Source organism: Chiloscyllium plagiosum, chromosome 17 (genome assembly GCF_004010195.1).
Source record: "Chiloscyllium plagiosum isolate BGI_BamShark_2017 chromosome 17, ASM401019v2, whole genome shotgun sequence".
Classification (NCBI taxonomy): Eukaryota; Metazoa; Chordata; class Chondrichthyes; order Orectolobiformes; family Hemiscylliidae; genus Chiloscyllium; species Chiloscyllium plagiosum.
Genome location: NC_057726.1, coordinates 52,093,181 through 52,104,495, shown reverse-complemented (window position 1 = coordinate 52,104,495; position 11,315 = coordinate 52,093,181). Strand labels below are relative to the sequence as shown.

The window sequence follows — 11,315 nt, the reverse complement described above, 5'->3', positions numbered from 1 at the left end:
TGGAGGCTGGTACAATTACAGCATTTAAAAGCCATCTGGATGGGTATATGAATAGGAAGGGTTTAGAAGGATATGGACCAAGTGCTGTCAAATGGGATGAGAATAGGTTAGGATATATGCTTGACAAGGATGAATTGGACATAAGGGTATGTCTCTGTGCTGTAAATCTCTATGACTATGAGTCTCTATCCTTAATATACATCAGTAAAAGAACCAAAGGGCACAGCTTAAAAATACGGGGTAGACCATTTAGGACAGAGATGAGGAGAAACGTTTTCACCCAGAGAGTGGTGGCTGTGTGGTATGCTCTGCCCCAGAGGGCAGTGGAGGCCCAGTTTCTGGGTTCATTTAAGAAAGAGTTGGGTAGAGCTCTCAAGGATTGTGGAATCAAGGGTTATGGAGATAAGGCAGGAACAGGATACTGATTAAGGATGATCAGCCATGATCATATTGAATGGTGGTGCAGGCTCGAAGGGCAGAATGGCCTACTCCTGCACCTATTGTCTATTGTCATTTGTACTTTTTTGCATCTCATGATGCAACTAAATTCAGAATATTTAAATTAGTGTTTGGACAGGTGCTGAAAAGGACCACTGAAAGGAGAAATCAGTGTGTCAGAGTTCAGAGAGCGCACATTTGCATTATGTCTCAAATATTAGGGAAAGATTAAATAGTGTGGGTGAGTTGGCTAGACAGCATTTGAAAGTAGCACAGCATATGATGAAACAGGAAGAGCACAAAAAAAAACAAATTTGCAGTTTTGCTAGTGGAGATAATGTGTTAGTATTACTACCAGTGGTAGGTGAATCTTTAAAGGCAAGGTTTACTGGGTCTTCTCAAATAGAAAGTCAATAAGATTAACAATTTGATTTAAAAAATGCCAGATAGAAAGTAGAAAGTGTGTCATGTGAATATGCTCAAAGGTATTTTGATAGTCAAGGAAAGCAAAATAGAGAACATGGGAAGAGGGTAGAACCAAGTTCAGAACTAGACATTCCTCAAATTAAATTGAGCAATGAGAAAGTTCTCAAAAATGGAGATATATTGAATTATCCTCCAGAGGAAAAATCAAAATGACCAGTAAAAAAAAAGTGTTATCTGAGGAGATGTGGGATTAAGTTGTGAAGTACTAATCTAATTATGCACAATTTAGATATCGGAAATACCATTCCAATTAAGCAATATCCTCACAGACATAACCCTCTAAGGTGGCGCAGGTTCAAAAAGAGATCAGACTCCGCCTCAAAGACAATGCAAATCAAACAGAGTTGCAGCAAATGGAGCTCACCCAATGGATGCCAAAACCAGATGGTACCCAATGATTGTACGTGGACTATTGTAAAGTCATTTTCTATTCTATGTTTGGAAGACTGTACAGAGAAGGTGGGACAAGCAACTTGTATTTCAAAAGTTCTATTTATCCAGAGGGCACTAGCAGGTACTTCTATCCAAAACAGCAAAAAATATCAGCTTTCCTGACACAATAGACTGTAAGCATGCAAACGTTCATTATTCGAGTCAATGTTTTGCCTATGTATTGTATACTAATAGTGCAAGGCTAAAGACTTTTAAAAATGAAGCCATCTTTGTATATAGAGCACGCGCGAGAGAGAATAAGAGATGTGACAATACTATGGATTTAAGTGGTGTTTTTTGTCCTTTGTTTTCAATAAAAAGTTTGAGACAGAGATGATGAGTGTCTGCTCCAAAGCCAAAAAACAGCTTGTTTCGCTTTTTTTTTTTGAAAAGTTGGAACAATAAAAGCAGTCTGAATGGGTGGGCTCAAGCTCCCACAGAACCAGGATATTTAGTTTTAGATTTCCAACAACAGTTGCAGCTGGGGCCTTGAAATGGCGAGGTGGAAATTGTTGTTCCTCTGTTACAACTAAAAGTTAGAGTTCACTTCCTGCTGCTAGAATTGCATGTAACAATCTATTTTATGGAATTTACTTTTGCCAAGGGGTGTTGATGGAATGTTATTATGTTGGAACAGTTGCTGTTTAGTTGTTAATCAATCTAATATTCTATTAAGTTTCCCAATAGAGTTAAGTTATTCCAATTCTCTCGTTGCATTTTAACCATGGTGTATGAATAAAAATGTGTTTTACTTCAAGATTGGTAGTCTGACCAAATTCCATATGGAATGCAATGCCTGGTGTTTATCTTTAAATTAAGAAAGAGTTAGGATCTAGGTTTTGTTTTAAAATATATATTTTTAGGAAGTTTGGTCTGGTCCATAACAGCAAGTTCACTTGGGAGAAATTCTTAATGTGGGATTGAGATGTTCACAAAAAAAAAGACATTCAAATCAAACCAAAACAAGGAAATAACATAAAACGCAAGTTAGTAAGAAAAAAACTCAAAAGAAAGAGCAAGAAAAATTAAAAATAAAGTAGGAACAAAGAATTTGGACTGCAGGGAAAAAAAAATTCCTGTTTACATTCAAAATTTACAGCTTGTCTTAATTTTGTAAGATGGTTAATATTCACCCTTGGGTTAACTACAAATGAAACCAGAATTGCATGGAGATACAAGGCTTCTTCCCGCTCGATACATTAGATAACGTGTAGTTTCATTTGTAAAAAGAGATCTGGCACCTTTTATTCTTAGTGTTTTTCCTGGTGTTCACTCAAGTTACCACATTTGGTCAATCCAATTTCAGACATGATAAATTAAAACATAATCCCTCTCTAGCCCCAACAACACTCATACTTTTGTGTTCCTCTAACTCTGGTCTCTAAACATTCTTGATTTTTTTTGCCACTCATCGTTGGTTATGTCTTCTGCTGTCAGGACTAAGCTCAAACTCTCTCCCTAAACTTTTTCATCTTTACACCACTTAAAATCCGACTTGTACACCAGTCTTATCTACATAGAAGCTGGCCCAATTAAAACATGAAAAATCATATCTTGCGTATGCACTGGACACAATCTCAGCCACAAAATGCTACATTTAAAATTAGTCAGCCCCAAATTTTCACAAATGCATTTTTAACGCAAAGCCTTCTACTGTAAGCCATGAGTTATGCCGGTGATATGAACTCCTGTGTATCTTCACAACAGTTTAAAATAGACACTGTGTAGATCATACATGGCAAGTAACAAATGGGTCACCCAAAGCAATTGAAGTGTAAAGGTGAAGTCAGTGAGATCTTTGTATCAGGTACAAAAACATTGGATAATATTAAAATCATGTTCATTATGGTTAAGGACTATATACAATTAATTTATTTCAAACTGATATCTTAAGTTTCATAGTTTCAGGAGAGATTTAGTAGCAGAGGGGTGAGAAGTTATGGCATCAGTGTGGCTATGGAGTTGAGATTATGCCTGTGCTTCAATACTAGAGCATTATCTGGCTAAAATAGTGGAATGTAACCAAAAACGTTAATCAGCTCAAATCATTGGGTTTTATCTTAACCGCACCTGCTATTTGTGCTTTGTGGCATTCAACCAGTGTCTGTTAACCCGTAGTTACCTCAGTTTGATTCTGGAGGTTATAGAGTACAGATTCCATGGAACCTGTTTCATCTTAGCAAGTATCCAGCATTTCAAACTTTGTCTACTTTAAAATAAAAATTACCAGTGCCTCCTAACAAATCTGCTGTTCTCATCTGGAATTGTCACAAAGCTTATGTAACTAGCTGCATCTAGTACTGATCTAGCATTCATAAGCAAGCTATAATATTCATAACCACTGAATAATTAGCGGGTGCAGAAGTTTGCAATTGCAATGCTCCCAAATGTCATCACTTTATAAATCAAAGAATATAATAATTTATTTCCAGAAAAATTGCTGATTACATGCAAGTTATTTGTCAATGACAAATTAATCTAAAAATCTGCATAGTTTATCACACACAATGTATTAATAGAAAACAGTGAATTCTAATAAAGTGATGATAATCATTCAGCTATTCAAAATCATACACAAGTATTATTGATTTAGTAATAATATTAAAGCAGAAAATTTCCAATTACTGTTTCTAAACATTGTGGTTTTGATGTTTTTCTCACTACCAGCAGGATTCTGAACACAATTTTGAAAAACGTGGCAAGAATGTTATGGGCCATTGATCGGAGACCATCAGGCTGAATGCTCAATTTTTTACTGAAGGTAAAAACTTTTAAAATAAACTGAACAAATAGCAAAATTTTGCAAACCTGACTAAAGCTCATTGTGATAAGAGCAAATGTTTAATTGTACTTCTTTTGGTGTTATGTTCCCCAAAAGTCTCAAACCCAACCTTCTTAGGGTCAAAATATTCAATATCAAATGCTTTAGGAAGTGTGTGGAAACCTTTTAAATAACTATGTACAAAATGTATAAGTTATCAGAATAAATTATTAAAAAATACAAGGTAGCAAGGGAATCCTTAATGTACAAAAATGAAACAATTGTTTGAATCTGTCCAAATTTAGTTCATCTTCAAAATGTAATTTTGTTCAATGTACTCTTTGGAGCAGAAATGACAATTAACATTGTGCCACAGTTGGATGTGTATTCAAGTAAAAAAAGGAACTGTGCAGTATTATAACAAGAGAACCAGTTTTAAATAAGAACAAAGCTTTTAAATCAAGTAACGTTTTTCACCATTATGTTGGACTCCTTAAATAATTTAACTTAGTTTCCCCTTTGGGTGTGTGTGAAATTGAAGCTAAACACTAAAGAGATCTGATCCAGTGAAATACGATAGACGGATACTTAAGTAAAATTTGGATCTGCAAGAATTTAGAAATCTAAGTCATTTTAAAAGCATTTACTGGATTTGATGAGCAAGGATTTTCAATTTAACAAGAATACAAGAGTTTTTTTTAAATTGTATGATTAGAATATTTATTATTGGGCAAATAAGTAATGCAAATTTGATTGCTACTGATGGGTTTGGAAAGATGTGCACCTGCCAATTTTACTCTGGTACAAACCAGAGATTTTAATACTTCCTTCAACCACCAGTGATGTATGTTCATAAGAGGCATGTCCTCTCAATAGTACTCCACCATCTTACTTCAATTCATTCTTCTATGGATCTGCCACAAAAAAAAATTCAGCACCTCCAGTTCAGTTCCTTTCAGTCTATTAGCAAGTTCCTTTATGATACACTTTTCAGAGCAGCACTCCCAGTTTTATGAACTCCAATTTCAAAGATGCAGCTGTACTTTCCAAATTTCAATATATTCCAGTATAGATTACACATCAGATTTATTCCAATTCATGTAAATCCTAGTTAGCAGCTTGTCATTAGTACCCAAAACACAAGGAAAGTGGTTCACAAATGTTTACCTTGCCAATCTAGAGATATTGCATGTCAGATCACAGAATAATTCATTTGTTCAACTATGTTAAATTTTTAAAAATGTCAAATTTTCATTTGAAATTGGAGATTTAAAGTTCTTATGGAATGAGCAACACCAGTATTTATTTCCCAATCCTAGTTGCCCTTGAGAAGGTGGCGATGAGCTGCTTTGTATTGTTGCAGTCTGTATGCTGTAGGTAGACCCACAATGCTTTAGGGAAGGATTCTAGGACTTTGACCCAGCAATGTTGAAGGAATGGCAATATATTTCCAAGTCAGAATGGTTGAGTAGCTTAGACAGGAATTTACGGATGGTGTTCCCATGTATCTGCTGCCTTTATCCTTCCAGATACATGTGGTTATGGATTTGGAAGGTGCTTTCTAAGGATCTTTGGTAAATTTCTGCAATGCGACTTCTAGATAATACACATTACCTCTACCACCAATTCTCAGCAGCAAAGGTAAAGGATGCTTTTGGATGTCATTCCCCCCTTTGTGGGATGTGGGCATTGCTGGCTGGTCGGTCAGCATTTATTGCTCGCTCCAGTTGTCCATGAGAATGTAGTGAACTGCCTTCTTGAACAGCTGTAGTCCATCTCCTGTAGGTTGATCAACAATGCCATTAGCAATGAAATTTCAGGAATTTGACCCAGTAACAGTAAAGGAATGGTGATACATTTCCAAGACAGGACGGTGAGTGGCTTGGAGGGGAACCTGAAGGCACTGTTCCCATTTAACTACTGCCCTTATCTTTCTAGATGGAAATGACCATGGGGTTTCGAAAGGTGCAGTCTGAGAATCTTTGGTGAATTTCTGCCAATGTAGTGGAATATCAAATGGGGTGCTTAGTTCTGAATGCCTTTGCTCTATAAATCCTAATAAGTATTCTTACATTTTACCAAACTCTCATCAACTACCTACCCTGCCCCCATGACATCCCTCATGACCAATTCTAGACATTCTTTCACACGTTGTACGAAGACGACCTCACCAATGCTGGGATATTCCAGAATGGATAGATCTCTCTGGTACAATATTTAAAACACCATTGTGCACCCAGACAAGTTCAATTTGCCTAAAGCGGGTCTGCATGCCTCCTGAGGTTTACAGTGGCGAGGTAGAAGCGTTGATGCCTTGTATTGCAATAATGACCTGGCAGTCCTGATGGATGGGGCAGTGCAGAGACAGGATATCTTATTTGCCCATGTCCACAGATGCAGCTATTATAGCAGACCATACCAAGGGATTCAAAGTCGTCACTCAGGTCGGTGCTGTCTTAGCCACCAGGAGGTGCACAGCAGTGAAGAAAGGCAGCCATGTCCATTCCACACAACGTAACTACCACCTTTTCTCCAAAAACACTCATTGCTATTGTCGTCACCTCCAACCAAGGCTAATACTCCATCACTATTGCCTACAATATTTTCTTTTACTCACTGTAATACAGACCTTCCTTCATTAACTATCACATATCCTAAGCTAATGAGTAGGCAATTTCCCCACCTGCAAAGGTAACAGCTGTGGCATCTACTTTCATCTCCCGAAACAACCCCTCACTTCCAGGAGGGAAGCAGCCCACAAAAAGGTATAAAACATTAACAAGCAATGAGCTACCTGACATTTGGCTGTTCACTCTGTATAAGGAAGATCCTGACCCAAGCAGCTGACTGACCATATCAAATCCCCTAGACCAAAGGCTGCCCTTTATGTATTTTGCCAGAAACTGCAACCAAAGGCTGTCTACCTTAACTTGATGAAGGACTGCTGATACCATGATAAGCTTCCTGGCTTAGTATTCGCATTAAATGGCATTACAAAATAGTATTAGAGAGTCTGGTATCTCTTGCTGAAGGGCAAGGCAGGAGTGCTGTGAACATCTGGGTAGGCTTGAAGTGAAATCGGTGAGCAGAGGGCAAGTGATTAGGCTGGAATTGCAACCTGTTCCAGCCACTAACACAGCCTTGAGCATGAAGCGTCTCTGCTACAGCATTAAAAAAAGCAATTGCTATTGCACCTGAAAATACAGCATTAAAGTGCAGAAGTGTAACTGGATCGGAGAAGAGAATTCTTAGAAGACAGCACATGTTGGATGTGTCTGTGGATGCGGGGTTGCACGTGGCTGGTCCCCATGACATGTACGGAGGTGTTCGTACCTGGTGTCCAACAGGAAGATCCTTTGGAGAAAGCAGTGAGCTGAGCTTAAGTCACCAAGTACCCGCCAATTTCCATGTTGAGAATTCTTATCATACAGTTTACTTGGTGGATGATATGATAAAAAGCTACATATTATAGGAGGGGAGATGTGCAGTTAATGAAGTAAACAAATCAATACTCCCCTTAAATGGGTAACTTGTTGCTACCTAGTGAGAATCTTGCAAATGCCCAGAACATAGTTAAAAGATGCTTTGAGTTTTTTTTCCTAACGTCAAGAGCACCTTGTTGGACCACATGTTATTCTGCCACATTTCTTATCATAGTCCATGTTATTCAGGCCAAAGAGCTGCCCTATAAATCATTTAATTCAAATTTGTCCAAGACTCTAAACAGAGTGTACTTCAGAACAAAGTAGTCCAGACAGAACAAACTGTCCTTGTAATTTAGTGCAAAGTTTCCACACAAAATGGATTTAGCAGAAGCCACTTTCAAAACAAAAGAGAGGGGGATGTGGGCATTGCAGATTGGCCAGCATTTATTGACCTTAAGGTGGTGGTGAAGAGCTGGCTGCTTGAACTGCTGCAATCAAGTGAAGGTACTCCCATAGTGCTTTTAGGTTGGAAGTTCCAAAATTGTGAACAGGAACAATAACAAATGATGACATTAACCCAACTATTCCAAAGGCTAGGTAATTGTTAGAGCAAAGACTGGAGTTGTGTCAAGCCCATGTGGGATTCAAGACAGCAGATTCCAAAAGGGCAGTTCCCTTGCATCTGGTACCCACCAAAGTAATCCATTAAAAGTAAAGAATTGAGTCTTCTGCTTCCATTAGTTATCTATCTTTTCATGGATGATTTAGGAAAATTTAGTTAACCCTTGGGTAATAAAAGGAAGCTGATTCCCTTTATGTAGCAGACACCCATCTACACCTCCTCTGAACTCCTTACAGGCAGGTCCACCCACACAAACTCCTTAAATCATCCTGACCTCTGAACAAACTAACACTAATCCCATACCTGCCTTTTTATAGCAGTCCAAGTGCTCAACACTTAATTCTCAGCAAATCTCACACTGGTTACTCAAAAGGTGGTGTGGTGCGACTTCCTCAGACTATCTGAAACTATGGGAGAAACTTAATGTCTGACTTTCTGAAGGAACTAGGAGTGGAACGGTCATCTATAAAATGAGATGAGATATGTACTAAGAGAAAAAAATAGAAGTTGCGTGGCAATCTACCAAATTATGCAGCAGATTTAGGCAATTTAGCTCACTGGTCTGCTCCACCATTAAATGAGATTGTGGCTGATCTGAAAATCCTTGTACTCCCTTTCCTTCCCAAAACCCTTTATGCCCTCACTGATTAAAAATCTCTGATTATACATCGCAGCCTTGAATACACTTAATGATGCAGCCTCTACAGCCCTCTGTAGTAAAGAATTCCATATATTCACTGTCCACTGAGAAGCACGTCCTAGTCAGTTTATGTAGGTGACAACAGATTCAGAGTTAGAAATTTACAACACGGAAACAGACCCTGCGGTCCAACTCATCCATGCCCACCAGATATCCTAAATTAATCTAGCCCCGTTTGCCAGCATTGGCCCATATTCCTCCAATCCCTTCCAATTCAAACACACATCCAGATGCCTTTTAAAATGCTGTAATTGTATCTGCCTCTTCCACTTCCTCTGGCAGCTCATTCCAGAGACACACCACCCTCTGCATGAAAAAATTGCCCCAGAGGTTCCTTTTACATCTCTCCCCTCTCACCCTAAACCTAAGCCCTCTAGTTTTGGACTCTCCCATCCTGGGGAAAGACGTCTATTTACCCTATCCATGCCTTTATGATTTTATAAACTTCTATAAAGTCACCCCTCAGCCTCAGAAACTCCAGGGAAAAATAGCCCTAGTCTGTTCAGCCTCTCCCTATGTAGCTCAAACCCTCCAACCCTGGCAACTCTTTTCTGAAACTCTTTCACAACATCCTTCCTATAGCAGAGGCCAGAATTGCATGCAGTATTCCAATAGTGGCTTAACCAATGTTCTGTACAGCCACAACATGGACTTCCCAACGCCTATACTCAATGCTCTGACCAATAAAGGCAAGCATACCAAACGCCTTCTTCACTATCCTATCTACCAAAGACTCCACCATCAAGGAACTATGAATCTTCACTCCAAGGTCTTTGTTCAGCAACACTCCCCAGGACCTTACCATTAAAAGGTAATTAAGTCCTGCCCTGATTTGCCTTTCCAAAATGCAGCACCTCACATTTATATAAATTAAACTGCATCCACTACTCCTTGGCCTATCTGATCAAGATCCTGTTGCATTCCGAGGTAACCACCTTCGCTGTACATTAAATCTCCAAATTTTGGGGTCATCTGCAAACTAACTATACTTATGTTCACATGCAAACCATTTTATATAAAATGACAAAAAGCAGTGGACCCAGCACTGATCTTTGTGGCACACCGGTGGTCACAGGCCTCCAGTCTGAAAGCAACCCTCCTACCAACGTCTTCTACTTTTGAGCCAGTTCTGTATCTAAATAGCTATTTCGCCCTCTATTCAGTGTGTTCTAACCTTGCTCAGTCTACCAGGAGGAACCTTGTGAAATGCCTTGCTGAAGTCCATATAGATCACATCCACCATCTATCCTCTATCCACTTTGTTATTTCTTCAAAATAAAAATCATTGAGAGACAATTTCCCACGACAAAGCCATGTTGACTATCCCTAATCAGTCCTTGCCTTTCCAAATACATGTAAATCCTGTCCCACAGGATTCCTTCCAACAACATACCCACCACCAATGTCAGGCTCAATGGTCTATAGTTCCCTGGCTTTTCCCTACCACCTTTCTTTAAATAGTGACACCACAATAGCCAACCTCCATCTTCTGGCACCTCGCCTATGGCTATCATTGATCCAAATATCTCAGCAAGAGGCCCAGTAATCTGTTCCCTAGCTTCCCACGACTTCGAGGTTATACCTGATTAGGTACTGGGGATTTATCCATCTTTAGGGAATCCAGCACCACCTCCTCTGTAATAATGGGCTTTTTCAAGATGCTGCTATTTATTTCCCCAAAATGCTCTATTTTCCATATCCTTCTCCACAGGAAACACTGATGCGATCTCACGCAGAGGTGGCCTTGCTGATTTTTTTTTTTTAAGGGGTCCTATTTTCTCCCTAGTAACCCTTTTGTCTTTAATGTATTTGTAGAATCCCTTTGGATTCTCCTTAATTCTGTTTGCCAAAGCTATCTCATGTCCCCTTTTTGCCCTCCTGATTTCCCTCTCAAGTATACTTCTACTGCCTGTTTACTCTAAGGATTCACTATCTCCTGTCTATACCTGACATAATCTTTCTTCTTTTTCTTGATCAAAACCTCAATTTTTCTGGGTAAAAACAATGACTGCAGATGCTGGAAACCAGATTCTGGATTAGTGGTGCTGGAAGAGCACAGCAGTTCAGGCAGCATCCGAGGAGCAGTAAAATCGACGTTTCGGGCAAAAGCCCTTCATCAGGAATAAAGGCAGAGAGCCTGAAGGGTGGAGAGATAAGCTAGAGGAGGGTAGGGGTGGGGAGAAAGTAGCATAGAGTACAATAGGTGAGTGGGGGAGGGGATGAAGGTGATAGGTCAAGGAGGAGGGTGGAGTGGATAGGTGGAAAAGAAGATAGGCAAGTCATGGGGACAGTGCTGAGCTGGAAGTTTGAAACTAGGGTGAGGGGAAAATGAGGAAACTGGTGAAGTCCACATTGATGCCCTGGGGTTGAAGTGTTCCAAGGCGGAAGATGAGGCGTTCTTCCTCCAGGCATCTGGTGGTGAGGGAGCAGCGGTGAAGGAGGCCCAGGGCC

The 11,315-nt window shown here is 39.4% G+C and overlaps 1 protein-coding gene across 1 annotated transcript in view; it reads right to left on the bottom strand.

Moving 5' to 3' along the window:
* Positions 1–11,315, bottom strand: part of pard6a (par-6 family cell polarity regulator alpha) — a 104,447-nt gene that overhangs the window by 26,915 nt on the left and 66,217 nt on the right. The gene's annotated exons all lie outside the window — the stretch shown is intronic.